Source organism: Triturus cristatus, chromosome 3_2 (assembly GCF_964204655.1).
Source record: "Triturus cristatus chromosome 3_2, aTriCri1.1, whole genome shotgun sequence".
NCBI lineage: Eukaryota > Metazoa > Chordata > Amphibia > Caudata > Salamandridae > Triturus > Triturus cristatus.
In genome coordinates this window covers 999,113,443-999,131,115 of record NC_140584.1, presented here as the reverse complement: position 1 = coordinate 999,131,115, position 17,673 = coordinate 999,113,443, and the positions used below count along the sequence as shown (strand labels likewise).

Sequence of the window (17,673 nt, the reverse complement as noted above, 5' to 3'; positions counted from 1 at the left end):
AATCGCTGGTACTTACCTTTGACCTTGGCACAATTATTCTTTTTGACTTTTATACAAGTCGCACTAGAGTGCCCTTGTTGTGGTACTTGCTCAGCCCCTCCACAAATAGTGTCACTTTGGTGACGATGGCTGCAGTAAGTAGTTCTTTTGCATTTAGGTAGGAAAAATGCAGACCAGGCAGTCCGCTGTCAGCTTGGCCACTTTGGGAGCTGGGTTTGTGGTCATGGCATATATTAACAAGCACTAGAGTTCGTAAAAACAAGCCCACAATTAGCCCAAACCAAGAAAAGTAACCTGAAACAAGCTCATCCCCAAAATGATGTTGTTATGACACTAAAGGCAATCTGTCATTAAAACAAAACATTTACTTTTTAGGTTAGCGGACTGAGAGGATGTGACGTAACATAAAGAGCTGCTGACTTTGGGATTGGGGATCCAGGTTAGAGTCTTGATTGTAACAATAAAATTAACAATGGTAGACTCAAAATAGAGACGGAACCCGGCAATGGTTGAAAAAAAAAAAAAGTAAATACTAAACAAAACGAGCATAAAGCGAGTTGTTGTCTGGGAACGAAAATGAGCACCTGGCAAGAAACAAAAACAAAAATTAGAGTGCTCTCAGAGAATCTTAAATAAGAGTAAGAGCACACGCAAAAGGGGCAGTCCTCATGGGAGGTTACAAAAGTCAAAGATGGACTAGTAAGTGTATTCACCAAACCAAAGCCGGAATTTACAAAGGACAGTAAGAGGAACCAATCAAATAGCTAGGCCGTGCTCGAAGCCCATATTTTAGATACAGCATGTCTCGAAGATACAGCATGTCTCGAAGAGACAGCGCGCATGCTCTGCGTAGGCGAGACCTAAAAAGCTGGCTCCTCTCCAATCTGTCATAACCACTTGGTGACGACTTTTTTTGTTTTTTCTTTCAGGACAAGGAAATGTAAAACAAATACTCTGTCCATTTTTAACATTAAATAATTAAGATAACATGCACATTTTCAAAACTTCACAGGATCATTCAGAGGGCTAGCAGCTTTTCAAACATAATGCTCTGTCAAAAACAGAAACTTTTGAGCTCAATACAACTATTTTTTTTTAAATAGTAAAGATATAATCTAGAATTTACCTCCATTGATCACCAGACACGTTGATTGCACATCTATATCTTGAGAAACATCAGGGGCGAGGGCTGTCTCTAGAGATTGTGTCTTAAGGATAGGTCTCTCTGTCAGCTTTCGCCATAGTCCTGTGGTCTCCCAAGGGTTTGCTGTCTCAAACTTGTATTTTTGAATATGTTAACTTTCAGTGTCCGTGATAGTCAGCATGAAGGCCTACATTTATGCAGACATTTTTGCAACAAAACTGCTCCCTTAGAATCACCTTATTCACCTTATTCCAGGGTCTTAATTTATGTGGTCTGTCTGCAACAAAAGGGGTCTCCTTATAATCATGATGTCCCATGGTCTTAATGTATGTGCCCCCTCTCCAACAAAAGGGCTTCCCTCACCCCTCCTCTGAGTGCATTTCAAGTGCATCTGATTTGCATCTAATTTCTTTAAATGCTGGGACGAGCTATGTCCTTCACAGAATCACCTTTTTGAATGCTGGGACGAGCTATGTCCTTCACAGAATCACCTTTTTGAATGCTGGGACGAGCTATGTCCTTCACAGAATCACTTCCAAAGCCGAAGGACTGTATGAGGAACCAATCTAATAGATAGGTGGTGCTCGAAGCCTATATTGTAGGTACAGCATGTCTCAATGAGACAGAATCACCTCATCTGAGGGTCTCAATTTATGCAGTCTATCTGCAACAAAAGAGGCTGCCTCTATTAGCTGTGTATCTTTGAAAAGCTTTTCATTTACTCTCTATTTCTGAATTTCTGTCCCATATTCCTTGTCTTATCAGACAGCAGCCAGTTGCATATGTAATGAGACCCTTTGTGCTCGAAAGAGAGTGCTAGAGTCGAACTTCGGACTCACTCTACCCTAATAGCCCTCCCCCCACCCTTTCAGAGACGAGTTCTGAGTCTCATCAAACTAATAAAAGCACCACAGCTGATGCTGTCAGATTTGCTTACTCACACAGACACACAAGAGTTGGAAGGGGAATACACGCACACATACCAGTGTAAACAAGCGTATTTGGCAAGCCTCACCTAGCTATCCCCATGTAATAGAATGGTGTACCACTAGCAAAACAAGCCTGTGCATGTTCAGACACATATTTACAACCTGTGAGACTCAGTTCCTTCCACCACACTTACAGTGCAAAGCGCTGGAGGACTCATATAAGGACCAATACAATGTACCCTGTAATAGCCCAGATAGTGCTGTGGCTGCACCGTTGTCTGGTGCTCTAGGCCTTAAGGCAGCTTTATGCCTGCATACACCTACAGCAGCTCTCCCTACACTTTCTCATATACGGCTGGTATGAAATCCTGCAAACTGTACTCAGCAGATGCGACCCCAAGAGGCGTAAGCTACAGTGTTGTGCAAAGCTTGGGGTCATGTTCCAGTCTACAGCTGTTACAACTCACAAGATCAGCAGAATTTGCTGGAGACATCACGGCCCAGTCAACTGAATACAGTGACATCATAGCCCCAAGTCACATGACCTCAGACCATAGTCATGTAACCTAGGTGTGACATCACTTCCAGAGGTAGATAACTGTCACTTTTGGGTTTGATTGAAGGTATTCCTTTTTACGCAACTTGAGCCTTAGTCCCTTGAACTCAGATTTGCCTGGTTTAGTTGCAACAAACTGATCAGCCATTGATTAATGTTTTAGTTAATTTCAGAGAATCATGGTGTATGAGAAATTGGTGCAGGAGGGTAAAAGTAAAAATCTGAAACATTGTTACAAGATAGCAAAGGAACTCCACATGGGTAAATAGTGTAACAAATAATGTAGGTGCATGGGAATAGGGCAAGAGAAGGAGGTTTGAGGACAACATTCCTACAAGACTATGCGAGCATGTGATGAGACAGGACCTCATGAGGGAAATAGGCTGCAGGAGTGCAGATATTCAGACCATGGGCAGGGCGTTGCTGTGGGCTATGTGCATGACAGAGGGTTTTTGCACACATTGGTCAAGCGCATGTGTAGGTTAATTCTGAGGGAATTTAATCAGTTACAATGAGAAGCAGTGAGGTGTCCGAGGAGGTCACTGAGGCATTGGCTTGTCCGCAGCAGCAAGTACAGGCCTCCGGCCAGGCTCCACCTTCACAAGAGTGGCAGGATTGGAGAGTTCCAGCTGGAGTTTCCATGTCTGAAATGGATCCTCAGGGGACAAAATGGATAAGGCCCTCTGTGACCAAAGGGCTGAGGAGGCTAGCATTATGTTGTCCTGAGATGCCAGCGGGTAGAGTCCACTGGGCCACCCTGGCTCTGGAGACAAGTAGGTTAATGGAACCAGATCCACAAGCATCCCTTCAGACCAGCACAAGGGTGACGGGAGTCAGGTCAGCGATAGGGCCATCAATGGCGAGTGAGAGGCCTATGATTGGTCTCTAGACTTCTAGCCAGGTGAAGGGTCTCATTCACTCCTAGCACACAGCCTGGGTCAGAAGCAAGGACTTCTTCATTTCACGCAGGTGGAGGTTGCACCTCTAAGAGGTGTGAGCCTGTGGGACCCTTGGGATGCAGGAGGGATTTTACCTTGGAACCTACTGTATTTGCATTCCTATAGTGAGAAAAATGGAGACCTCCTAGGAGGGAGGAGGCGCACTTGCCAATGTGCATCTTGGTAATGAAGTAACTGAGATTTAGAATGTGTAAGGACTATGAGGGGCAGTGTAGTAAGTGATGGAGGGGATTCAATCTGCAGAGTGAATGCCTACAGATTGCAGCTATCTAAATGGCCCTCTCATTAGTTGCTCACTTTATTTTGATGAATTTCCTACACTTTAGTAATCCTTATCTGTAACAGGGAGAGAGATTTTCAAACACTGTGCCTGTTTAGGGATGTGCCAGTTCCTGGGCCAGACAATCCAGGAGGAGGCACTATGTTCTTGTTTACGTTTATAGTTAATTGCTGGATCCAATAAGGCCACCCTGTGTCTGCCAGCACTACGAAGATCTCCATTTTCCTTTGACTGAACCTTATCAAGCGAAGGTGTGTGTAGGGAAAAGGGGTTACACGTGACATCTGCTTGGTGACTCTGCTGGTAAGTGGCAAACCTAGATGGATGGAGATAAAGAACCCTGTTGTTTGTGTTGTGATCTGTGGGAGAGGAAGGGACCAGATCACTATGAGACACAACCTGTCTTCATGGTACAAAAAAGAATGGATCGACATGGAGTGTGTGGCTCATGAGTGTCAAGACTCCACTCACCTGAAGAGCAGGAATCCGCAGGAGCGATAATGATTCACCCAAGCCCTCCAAGAACAACCCTCAACACGTGTCGGTTCACAAGGGCTGGCGACTGTTCCCAGGGGGAAATGGGGTAGGAGAAGTGGACGGGATGGACAGGGTAGCAAGACCTTCAGGTTCCCTTTGCAGTTCGTACTTGACCTGCACGAAAGCTCTGTGCTTCGTTGCAGCTTTCGTTTCCTATGAGAGCAGAAACATAATTTAGAAGCAATTCGATCATTCAACGCTAGTCACGGGAGGTACATCATTAATATGTTAGCCCCTTAAATATACTCACCATATTGAAGCTCACAACTAGTTTAAAGTTCCTAGAGCCCCCAGTAACGCCGGTCATCACCTGAGCAGACTAAGAGTTCTTACCCTGTGCTAGATTATTTTTGTTGCAAAGCTTTACCAAGAGTAATGGTTTTTTGGAACTGAGCGTCTTAAATTGCAGCCAACTTAGATACAAAATCTTGGGAACTGAGTCTTGGGTTATCGATGCAACTTGAAAGTAATGCGTTAAAGGAAGTCTTGAATGCAGATTGCTGTGATACTTTGCTGCGCATTTATTGTTTAAATATAAACTGTTGCGTCCCGTTAAATTCAGTGCACTGACCTTTTAGGTTGAAAAGTAGTAACCCGTGTAATTTGTTCTTTTTGTCTTTCAGATGCCGCAGGTGGCATCAACTGTGCCAAAGAGGAGTACTCACTGGAAGGAGTGAAAACGAGGCAGACACGCGGGACTTACCGGCTCGAGAAAGGTAGGCAGGGAAGGAAACAGGAGCCTGCACCGCTGCTTGGTAAGATTATTGGAGCCCAGTGTGGTTTCAAGTGAGGGCGTGGCATTTATACTACCACACCCAAGATGGCCGCCGAATCTTGAAGGAGACTAAAATCTCACAAGATTTTGGCTCTTCCTAGAACACGGGGCTTATAAGTAGAATGAAATTTGGGGATCTTTTGGAAAAGAACTAAGACTTGGTTTTGTGCTGTGATGATGGCCGAATGGTCGAATTGGGAATAACTAAAAAGCCACATAAGGAAAAGTTGGGCCAAACCTAGTGGTTCACACAGGCACATGCATGGCAATGGGCATACAATGCAGCAATGGGCATACAAAAGCGGTGGGCCCTAAGGGTCAACATATTGAGTGTTTCTAAGGAACGACACCCCAAACACTTTCTAACCAGGACCGGTGTACAGCCCAGGTGGAGCAGGGCGTAATAGTGAGCTTGGAAGCGACAAAGAAGGTAAAAAGGCAGGGGACAGAAAAAGTTAATAGTCAGCAGCCTCAAGAGAGTAATCTTTCTCTGGGGGCAGCGAGGTGTTGGTACCCCACTGGACTGGACGCCTGATCAACAAGGATCAAACAAACTGCAGGATTTAATTTAGGCCAGCAAGTAGGATGTGACCAGCTTCACAATAACACTGGGAAAAAGTGGCGGGTTGTATTGCTTCTCATTCCCGGTTCCCTAGAATGATGTGGTAATTTTGTTGTTTCCCCGGTGCAGCAAAACCACTTCATTTGAAGCGTTTGCACCTTGAACGAGGGATACCAGTTGTTTCTCAATCACATTTGGCATGTTTTGCTTGGTGAAATGTGAATAGGGAAAATTACCTTGGGGGCAGGTTTTACTCCCACACAGTCATAACCTCGAAAATGTGAGAAAATCTAATTATATATGGGATAAGGTACCCCCTCTCAAACATTATAAGGATATTTCAAATCACCCAGGAGTTCCATGAGCTTACAGAGGAATGAGGCAGAAGGCCGAGTTCCTTTATAAGTTTATGGAACTCAGAGCTGACTGGCAATATGCCTGTCATGCACAGCTGATGGTACTTTATTCCTTATAATAGGCTTTTAGATATTTGTTGCAGAAAGAGGTTAGTTTAATACAAGTCCGTTTAAAAAAATTAAGGTGTAGCAGCTCAAAATGCGTAAAAACATGCAAAAAAAAACTTTTCTATAATTACCTAAGGAGTGCGATAGGTAATCAAGCTGTTGTAAATATCTCTCATGGTACAGCTAGAATAGCTGAAGCAAAAGAAAGACCAGCAACATTTTGTTTTCATTCTTTATACAGCTGCTTTAGTTAATCTCTATGACCTGACCTGCTGGCAACAAAAAGGCAGAGCATTCCAAAGTGCAACAGCTGTTACGATTAATATTTCACTACCAAAAGTGTTACTCTTTTAAGGAAGAGGAGCGAATTTAGGATCAGATTAAGAGCACATAATTGGGGGAGTGGATGGTGGGGGTGATGCCTCCAACACTAGTGCCACCTGGGGCGGATCGCCCTCCCCCCCCCCCCATTTTCCCATTTGCTATGCCACTGTATAAAATAAAATAAATACTCAAATATATTGGACTCTGAGCAGATTTCCATATAAGCAATCTCCTTGGTGTAAATGCCCTGACAGATGTTCCGGCTTCCTAAAACCACATACTATTGCTCTTGGCGGTATTCAAATAGGTAACTGAAAAAAAGCTGCCTATAGAAGACTACTGTATATATCAACAGACTCAAATGGACGTGTATAGCAATGGAGAACATTCTGAACAAATTATAAACAAGCATTGACAATGCCAATAGGTCTGGCTTTAAAATAATGTTGTATGGTAAAGTGAAGCATTATAAGCAGACAGCATGGAATTGGATATATATTTCTTTGGAAGCATAAAAAATATAGAATAATATTGGTGTAGGTTAAAAGGTCAGGTGACAGTTGGAATGTCAAGCCAGATCTAAACAAGCATTTGCAATGCAATCGCTCTTGCCTTTGGGACCTTCTATGTATTTAGCTGTGCAGCACATTAGCCTGGGTGCTGAAACATCTACTGTTGTTTTACATAGAGAGAAAGTAAGCACCAAACTGTGCGACACGCCAGGTATGGGACCACATGGAGAGAAATGTTGCCTTCCAGCGGGAAGTGGTATAGTCCAAAGCTCTGTTTTTAATATAAAAGCAGGGCCTTCGGTGGTCATATCACTGAAAATACAAGATTTTAAAAAAATATTATTGTCTCCGGGTGTTTGAGGAAAAATTTTCTCTGGACTGGAAACTAGAGAATGCTAAAGTGATTCTGTTATTTTACTGACCTCTGCTAAAGTCAACAAATAGGGGCATGGTAAAGCGGCCGCATTGTGCGAATCTCGAGGACGCCAGGCTAGCACAGCATCCAAGTAAATACTCAGTTCAATACCAATTTGATTTAACGACAGCGAGGGGCCCGAAATGCCTTCCTAAAGCCTCAACACAGATTTTAACGCGTTTTAGATTAAATACTGTGCACTTCCTGTTTGCGTCCCTAACTTTGGTATTTGGTTTGAATATCTCGTTGAATACCCCAGCACATTTATAATTATAATGCACAGAGCCCTTTGCACTTTGTCATTTTTAGGACATTGTATACTTATTTTAATCTAGGTTATGGCTTGATTTAAAGATAACTAGGGCTTTACAACAATTAGCTTCAGAAAAAGCTTGCCTGACCATAATTAATTTTATTCAAAGTACTTGGAAGATACGGAAACATTATGGTGTGGTAGCATTATGAATGATGTTTTTAAGGTAAAATAAAGTAACCAGCTAAGCATCCATCTCTGTTAGAACAAGCATTGGCATAGCCAATAGGTCTCGCCTTTGGGACTGTATAAGTGTTTAGCCATGCAATTGTTGATGTTTTTGCACCAAGGATATTGTGCTGCATAACTAAATACTTATAAGGTCCCAAAGGCGAGACCTATTGGCTATGCCAATGCTTGTTTTTCATTAGGTGAGAGTTCAATGTGGCTCTAAGCAGCGGTGTAAGTCTCAGATACTTGCTGAAGATTGCTGTACATGAACAAATGCTCTCAAACATCACCTGTAGTATGGAAACATTTACTTCAAGTTATTGATGCAAAAATAGATTCCACAAATTTCCGAATCAGTGCGTGCACTTTTTCACAATAAGCTACTGAATACTGGCTGATTTCTCGGTTTAGTAAATAAGAGGAAAATTAAATTATAAATTATTTGTCACATGAGATTAAATGTATCTACTGCTGAGATTTGGTGAAGACTAAATGAATGTCAGATGTCTTAATAGGTTCAGAGGCGGGTCATGCCTCAGAGCAAGATGACCACGCTGTGAACATCTCTGCCGATTGAGGTGGGGAAGAGACGTGCTGAGGAAATCCACTGGTGGGAATTAAGAGAATCGGAAGTCTGCCTAATGGAGGAAGCAATTGTTGTTGTTATGATACCCTCAGGTTGGTTTCTTCCAGTTATGTGGAGGTGCACCCACCCCAGCAACACGAGACACATCAGCTGACAAGGGATAAAGCGGAGGACTGCACTGGGGTTGTGGAGGCCTGCTACCCATCTGCAGACTGCACTGCTGGTCAGACGGCATGCATGCGGGTTTGTCCCTACCACATTTCTCCCACAAGGTGTAGTACTTTGACATACACATACATGGGGGGGCTGGGTGTTTTCCAGACATTTGCCAACTGGGTAGGCTTTATGGTACATTAATAAGATGACATTTTCAAGGTGCCTACAATCTCCATGGCAATTACCAGTAGCCCTTTGCGAAATACCAACCATCTACGTCACTCCTGAGAATGAGACCACAGCAGTACGACTCATGCACCCAAAACCATTCAATCCTTTCCACCATCCCACATTTACATTGTTACTATTGTCATTGGCCCCCACTGAAAGTGGCCTTTTAGCAACAACCCTCCTCCACGAGGGGAGCTCCACAGCGACGTAATGGGGAGACGTCGAAGTCTGGGTGCATAGCCGGCTGCAGTTCATTCCAAACTAGGCTCACCACCTATTAGTTTTCCTCAATCCAAAAATAGACAACATGGATAATTGGTGAGGGCACAAGAGAGTTGTCTCGGGCTGTACAGTAAGCTGACTGATCAGACTCACTGGAGCCCATCCATGGCAGCGTCTAAGACTTTCCAGAAAACTGAAGTCCCAGAAGATGACTGGAGATCTTTTTTTATAATTGCAGGATAGACTGTTAAAGAATCCAGGCAAATTCTTTTTATTTAAAAATCTTCCACAACTGCCCCAGGGGCCTTCGGCGTTTGGCCTTGTCCAACATGCTGCATGTGGGCGCTGCAGGCACACAGAATGAGCCCTTGCCAATCTGCTTTGATACTGCTCGGCGAAGCAACACTTTTGATGGGAGCTCAGGGCCACATTCCCCATCACCCCTGATTCCGCGATTCTGTTCTGCTACCTACCATGGTATAACGCATTTTAGTGCATGCCCCTACATTCCCATACTCAAATGCATTCTCACACATTTTTAGCTCTTCTGAGCACTGCTCGAGGCGCTTTGATTTCAAGCTGGATCAGTTGTCTGAATGTGCACAGGGCCCAGGGCAGTGAGAGCGCAGCACAGAGAAGAGGCGTAGAAACCTGTGCTGGAGCCGGCTTGCTGCAATGAATCGATATGTCTGGAATCATCGCATCTTCTCTCTCAAGGCACACAGACTAAGCAACAGCTTTTGAGGGCACGTTTTGAAGGTGTATGCAGTACCGATGCCCAGCCAAGGGCTCTGTGCCACAAGCCCCCCGCTCAGAGTCCCAATCTGAAGCTCTGCGACAGACAGGGCAGTCATGGCAGCAGCCCCCTGCTGGGGCTGATATCCAGACTGACCTCTCAAAATGTGAACCAGAAAATGTATGTGAGCAATGCAGTACTGTTTACATTTCACGTCTTACTGTGCCTTGCATTTTTTAAGTGTATATGCTTTTACTGGCGGTTTATTTCAGGCAACGTGTAAATCTTGTATTTGTGCACGAACTGTGAACCTAGTCTCCTCTGTGTGTATGAGGAAGGTTAGGTTATAGGTGAGGGCGCATGATAGACCAAGATTGACAGCTCTGGAGTTAGTGATCAAGGAAGTGAGGGCTTCTCACAGTGCCTATTGGTGGCTTACAAGTGTATGCAGACAACACGCTCGCCTAATTATTGATGTCTCCACAGAGTGCACAGCACCATGGTAAACTCTTCCCTCAAGGTAATCCATGAAAGTGATGCAATCACCTTTTTCATTTTAGGTTTCATTTCATTTACATTACCTAAAAGCATATGCTTTTTCCAAATAGAGTGTTTCTATGTTTTTTTCCAATGCTCCAGGTGTCTGGGTAGGTTCAAGTTATACTCGGGGGTTCATGACGGGCAGCGATTGAAAGCTCTGGAGGTCTGACTGAAGTCAGGGAAAGTTTCTCACACTCTTTGTTGATGGGTCAAAGTTTTGATTTCACACTAATCCAATCCGCAGCCTTTCTATAGGGCATACAGAGTCACATAAGTGCCAATTGTCATTCCCAATTCATGTGGAGTGTGAAGGTGATTCACAGCTGTCAAAATACGGACAGCACAAAACTAAGGGAAAGAAAATTCGGTATTCATAGATGAGGGCAGAGAGAGGCCTTGTGCCCGAGAATAGGGAAAAAAGGGTGACACAAGTACAGGCAGAAAGACAGTGAAAAGACCGTGGGAAGAAATGACATGTGAGATGTGCAGATGGAGCATTTCAGAAAGCAGTGAGGTGAAAATGTGGCTAACAGAGTGAGAAACTACTAAGAACAGGAGAACAGGGTGACTGCGAGACTCTAAAGACCACAAACCTTTCCACATACCTAGTAATGTTCAATATATGGTCTAGTTTTCTCCTAATTGAAACATTTTCAGTTCTAATCATGGACAACATAATTGTTATTACAATTATATTTTTATCACTGCCTTTGCTCATTAGCAACGCCAAAAGGTCTAGCTTGTGTTAAACAGATGTTCACTGTTGTGTGGTAGATCTGAATCAATATCAAAACTCACAGGGAGGCACTCAGATACAGGTCGTAGCTTTGATTTGGTCGTAAAAAGGTGTCACTCCAAGTTTCACACATTTGACAGTAAGTAGAATGTCACTCATACGCCAACTGAAACCATAGAAATATCACACAAATCTGAACACTTGGCGGCTATGTTAATTATTGTTGCGCTCGGCACGACTGCTGCATGATATGCACGAATATACACTTTCCACAAACCATGAATGCCGATGGGTAGACAACCCCCTAGCCAGTACTAAAGAATGCCATCTAAGAACATTCTTTTATCCGCATGGCATAACGGTTGAATTTTAGTTCTCCAGTATTGGGGTGTCTTTCATAGATTCACATGCTTGAATATTCCCCGTCGTCGGAGTGGGAGTCCCACGGTAAATAATATAGCAATATATACAGCCATAATATATATATATATATACATAAGTAATCATATAAAACAGAGATATAAGTAAGTAATAACATCAAGAATGTCCCTATATGAAATTTCCATAGAGATACATGGAAAGAGAAAAAAGACATTCGTAGTCTATCTCTGTCATTATGTTAGTCCGAACTCCGGCCAATCAGGCGCCAGCTCCTCTCTAGAACCTTCTCCTCAGAGCTCCTCACCTCAGATTTTCTACCGCACGTCGTGTGAAAGGGAGTCTCCCTGAGCTCTGCTCAGTTTTTTCTCTTCAGGATGACTTCAAGTAAGAAGTCTTTGTTTAGACCTTGTTCTTTTGTGGAAAGCTACGTTATTCTCAGAAGATCCACACAGTAAGTGTATTTACTGTCTTTACCCTACCATGAAGTGGGTGAATATAAATTCTGTAGAATTTTTTCTACAAAAACTCTGAAAGACAGGGAAGGCCGTCTCTTGTTGTGGCTCCAGAGACTTAAGGATAAATATGAAGTAATTTTCTGAGGTAGAAAACTTTACTTCTGGCCGTTCCCACACAGCCTCAAAACGCAGTAGTGTACAGGAGTTACCTACTCCTTCCTTAAAAGAAGAAAATGTCTCTGACTATGACATCTGCCACTTCTTCTTCTTTGAATACTGCTGTGTCGCCCACGAGACATAGTTCTCAGGCTAGTGAGGTTTTCAACTTTCCAGTTTTTTCAAAGATGGCTGCTCCGTCTACGATGGCTCCGTCTACGATGGCTCCGTCTACGATGGCTCCGTCTACGATGGCTCCGTCTACGATGGCTCCGTCTACGAGGGCTCCGTCTACGAGGGCTCCGTCTACGAGGGCTCCGTTGACGATGGCTCCGTCTACGAGGGCTCCGTCGACGATGGCTCCGTCGACGATGGCTCCGTCGACGATGGCTCCGTCGACGGTGGCTCCGTCTACGGTGGCTCCGTCTACGGTGGCTCCGTCTACGGTGATTCCGTCTACGGTGATTCCGTCGACGATGGCTCCGTTCGACGATGGCTCCGTCGACGATGGCTCCGTCGACGGTGGCTCCGTCGACGGTGGCTCCGTCGACGATGATTCCGTCTACGGTGATTCCGTCTACGGTGGTTCCGTCTACGGTGGTTCCGTCTACGGTGGTTCCGTCTACGGTGGTTCCGTCTACGGTGGTTCCGTCTACGATGGTTCCGTCGACGGTGGTTCCGTCGACGATGGTTCTGTCGACTATGGTTCCATCGGCAATGAATCTTTCGATGGTGGTTTCCGTCGACGATGGTTCCGTTGACGATTCCGTCTACAAAGATCTCTTCAATAGCCTTCTATGCCTCAGAGCCCGTTGACTGCAGTCTCATCGGTAAAAATAAGGGTTTAAAAAAGACGACTTCTGCACAGAGGTCATTAAAAATCCAAATCTCTTCGACATATACAGCGACTACTTCGTCCTTTGCTGCTGTTCCTTTATTACCATTACCACCGAGTACTTGACAAAGGTCGGGTGAAGTTATATCGGTGGAGGATTCCCGCCTTCCTTAACCATTGTTTTACCACTGACTCAGATCAAGATTCAGAAGAAGGTTTAGCTGAATCGGTTGTGACAACTATAATCGGCGGTTTTTCCTTTATCACCACAAGTGTCTGTGGTTCCGCTTACTCCAGTGGTGCCAACAACTATATCGGAACCGGTACCGGCTCCAATACTTTCTGTGGTAATACCTACAGTACCGCTGAGACATTCTTCAACTCGGACAGTACCTCCTCATGATACTGAAGAAGAAGAAATTCCTCAGGACAGGGAGGATGGTGAGATTCTCGATGATGGTGGCGATGCTGATGATGATGATGATGGTATGGCGGAGTGGGATAACTATCATGCCCAAACACCATCTCCCTCTCCGGTGCTACCTGGTGACTCACCACCTGTTGATATGCAAGTTCCACCAGTTAAGGGATAGGACAGCACTAACGTTCAAATTAACGAAGGATTATTTCCTGTACGATTTCAAAGATCAGCCTGTTAAACAAACACATACAATCCCTATAATCGAATTTATTGGGGAGGAAGGCAAAAAGATTATGGAGGCCTCATAGTCTTCCAGCACGGGTGCCTAGATTGGAGAAAAAGGTACAAATCACCATTAGGAGCACCAGCGTGCCTCACTGGTCAAGCGAAGCCAGATTCTGTAGTCACACAGGCAGAGCAACGCCGGGCTAGAAACCCTGCATCTACGATCACTGCACCACCTGATCGTGGTGGACGTCGTTTGGATGCCATAGGGTGAAAATTCTCTTCGATGGCTTCCACCATGGTGAGAGCGGCTAATGCTTTGGCCATCCTGGGTCGTTAGGACCGTCAAGTATGGGCGGATATGTCAACACTAGTTGAGCAACTGCCGGAACCGTCAAAGACCATGGCATATGACGAAGAAGAGGTTTTATTCGGAGATCAGGTGGATGAAGCTCTCCAATCGATAAAGAAAGATACAGATACTGCTCGCTCTCTGGGCACATTGCAATTTTGATAACAACCCTTTCGGGGTGCACGCGGACGCGGCACCTCTATTTTCGAAGAGGAATCAATCAATATCGACCTTATAACCAGGGTTCAAACCGATATTCCTCTAACCAACAGCAAACTTCTCGACAGCAGTCTTCCAAGACTTACAGAGGAAAATCCTCTTACAAGGGTTACACTCCTAAGAGACATGACTTCCATCAGTCCCAGAAAATTGGAGATCGAATCTATCGGTACTATTTTCAATGGTCCTCCATACAAGGAACCGTTGGGTTTTGGAAATTATAGCAAGAGGTCACACTTTGGAGTTCATCGAATTCCCTCCACCCACACCACCTACCGGACTGCCACCGGCTCATATCAAAGAACTGTTACAACAAGTTCAATTTCTATAACACAAGGGAGCCATAGGAGTAGTACCAAGATTTCAAAAGAGGGAAAGGATTTATTCCCGATTCTTCCTTATCACCAAAAGGAAGGGGGAATGGAAGCCCATTCTAGATCTGAGGGCTCTCAGCAGGTATCTAAAGAAACATTCTTTTCGTAGGCGAACGCATGTAGAGATCTTGCGATTATTTTCACAAGGAGATTTCATGGAAACAATCAACCTCCAAGATGCATATTTACATATCTCCATACTACGACAACATCGGAAATTTCTTCGTTTTCGAGTGGGTCGAGGGGATTTTCCAGTTCAAAGTTTACCATTCGGACTGCGCTCGGCCCCTCGAGGGTTTACAAGGGTGCTAGCCCCTGTGGTAGCGTCCTACGTTCCAGGGATTTCAGATCTTTCCATTTCTGGACGACTATCTCCTAAAATCACAATCGAAAGTTCAACTTCTACAACACACACATCTTTGACAGGAGGTGGTTTCGCGCCTTAGGGCTCTCCATAAATACCACAAAGTCCCATCTACTGCCTTCTCATCGCACGGATTTTCTGGGAGCAACTTTAGACACAGTGTCAGCAAGGGCACTTCTCTCCCAAGACCGTCTTCAAAAAATTCTCCGACTGGTAACCCTTATCAGATCAAAAAGACCCGTTTCTGTAAGAATATTGAAGTCCTTTCTGAAAATGACGTCATCATGCATTGCATTGATCCCTCATTACAGATTACAGACACGCCCCATCCAAGGAGTACTGGATGTCCAAGAACGCCAGGTTACAGGTTCTTTGAACGATGTTGTAAACATCACAGATCGGATGAAGTTGGCGCAAAGGTGGTGGACGCAACTGTTAAATCTAACGGAAGGCATTTCTCTTCTGACAATGGTACCAGACATGACAATAACAGACGCCTCTCTGGAAGGATGGGGTGCTCATTTGGAGGTTTTATCAATAAAAGGAAAATGGTCAATATGTCAAAAAAAAAAAAAAAAACCTGGCACTTCTACAGGTTGGATCTCATGGCTATATATTGCTGGCTCTCAAAGCTTTTCATCCTTTAATCCAAGGAGAATCAGTCCTGATACAGACAGACTATACAACCTGCATGCACTATATAAACAAGCAGGGCAGGATAAAATCTCCGAAACTGTCTCGACTAGCTCAGTCGATTTGGGATTGGTCTATCAACCATCGCATCACGATATGCAGCAGTTAATCGACCGGGGGTATCCAATATCCTGGCGGATTCCCTGAGCGGGTCCTCCTCATCGACCCATGAATGGGAGTTGCATCAACCAACTCTAGAGAGGATATTTCAACGATGGGGTCGCCCACAGCTGGATCTCTTTGCCACACTAGAGAACCGGAAATGCCGTGATTACGCAAGCTGGCTTCCCCACAAAAGATCTCTGGGCAATGCCTTTTGATGGACTGGTACGATCTGTTTGACTACGTTTTTTCTTCCCCCAATCCCACTCGTACCTCGAGTTTCTGTGGTAGATGCGGAGGCAACCTTGCCATCTACTTCTATAGCCCCCCGTTGGCCTCGGCAGGCATGGTTCTCAGAACTACTCCTATTGTCTCAATCCGAACCAATCATTCTACAGCCTCGTGCAGATCTACTCACGATGGACAAGGGGAAAATTGGTCATCCGAATCCCTCCTCACTGAGCTTATCAGCTTGGAACCTGAGCACTGTGAATTTGCCCATTTGGATACTCCACAGGACTGTAGAGACATTTTAGCTCAGGCGAGGGCTCCTTCTACGGTGAAAACGTACAAATTAAAGTGGAAAAGTGTTCCCCACTGGTGTGCATCTAATGGGGTGCACCCGTTTTCACTCCACACCAGAACAATTTTTACCGTTCTTCTTGCATTTAGCTAACTCCGGGTTTCTCTCATGCAACCTTTAGGGGTTTTTTCTGGCGGCAATTTTCCGTTTCCGTCAGGATGGTTCAACTTCCTTTTTGTTTCTTCAAGGATTATCCATCAATTCGTCTAGGGGTTATTTTGTAAATCTCCTCCATTGTGGCATCTGAACATCGTATTGGCTCAACTAATGAGACCACCGTACGAACCGATTCACAAGGTCGAGTTGTAGTATCTAACATGGAAGGTGGCTTTTCTTCGGGCGCTAACGTCTTCACGTTGCGTCCGTGACATTCATGCATTTACAATAAATCCACCTTTTTCCTACAGTTCAAACCAGATTCTGTAGTAGTGCGTACAGATCCAAATTTCTTGCTGAAGGTGCCTTCAGACTGTCATATTAACGAACCAGTGATTTTAAGAACTTTCTTTGCTATCCGCAAACTCCTACGGAGCAGAGATTACATTCCCTGGATGTGAAACTAGGTTTAACATTCTACATCAGCAGAACGGCTGCTTTACGAAGGATTGATCAACTATTCATAGTTTATGGACGCTTTCACAAAGGTCGTCCAGTGACGAAACCAACTATTGCACGTTAAGTTTCAGCTGCCATCGTCTTCTGCCATCAAAAGGCAAACAAGCCATTGCAGTCACCAGTGAGGGCTCACTCCACCAGAGCAATGTCTTCCTCAACTGCTTTATTTGCTGGAGTGCCTTTGCATCAGAGCTGCAGAGCAGCTACGTGGTCGAGCAGACACACGTTTACAAGACACTATTGCTTGACAACTTTAAACGAGGAGGATGCTGCAGTTGGGCAGGCAGTGCTTCGCAATCTTTTTAAATAAGATGAGCCTCTTCCTTCCCTCCTCCATATTGTTTCCATTTATAATTGACATAATGATGCATTTATACTGTTAGTTATTCAGTACTGTCATATGCATAAGAAGATTGATTGTCATTACAATTTCGAAGCTGTGTGATCATGGAAACAATGATATTGTTACTGCTAGCTATTCTATATTCAAGCATGTGAATCTATGAAAGACACCCCAATACTGGAGAAGAACAATTGTTACTTACCTGTAAACAGGTGGTTCTCCAGTATTGGTGTCTTTCATAGATTCACATGCGACCCTCCCTCCTCCCTTCAGAGGCTCTCTTCTCCTCATACACTCTGAGTCACTATGGTGCTACGAAAATCTGAGGTGAGGAGCTCTGAGGAGAAGGTTCTAGAGAGGAGCTGGCGCCTGATTGGCCGGAGTTCGGACTAACATAATGACAGAGA

General features: G+C 44.5%; 1 long non-coding RNA gene across 1 annotated transcript in view; it reads left to right on the top strand.

Moving 5' to 3' along the window:
- LOC146858979 (uncharacterized) overlaps positions 1-17,673 on the top strand; it is an 86,018-nt gene that overhangs the window by 62,430 nt on the left and 5,915 nt on the right. The window contains exon 2 of the long non-coding RNA XR_014979719.1: positions 5,029-5,121. This is a non-coding gene — a long non-coding RNA (uncharacterized LOC146858979). The remainder of the gene's footprint in view (positions 1-5,028; positions 5,122-17,673) is intronic.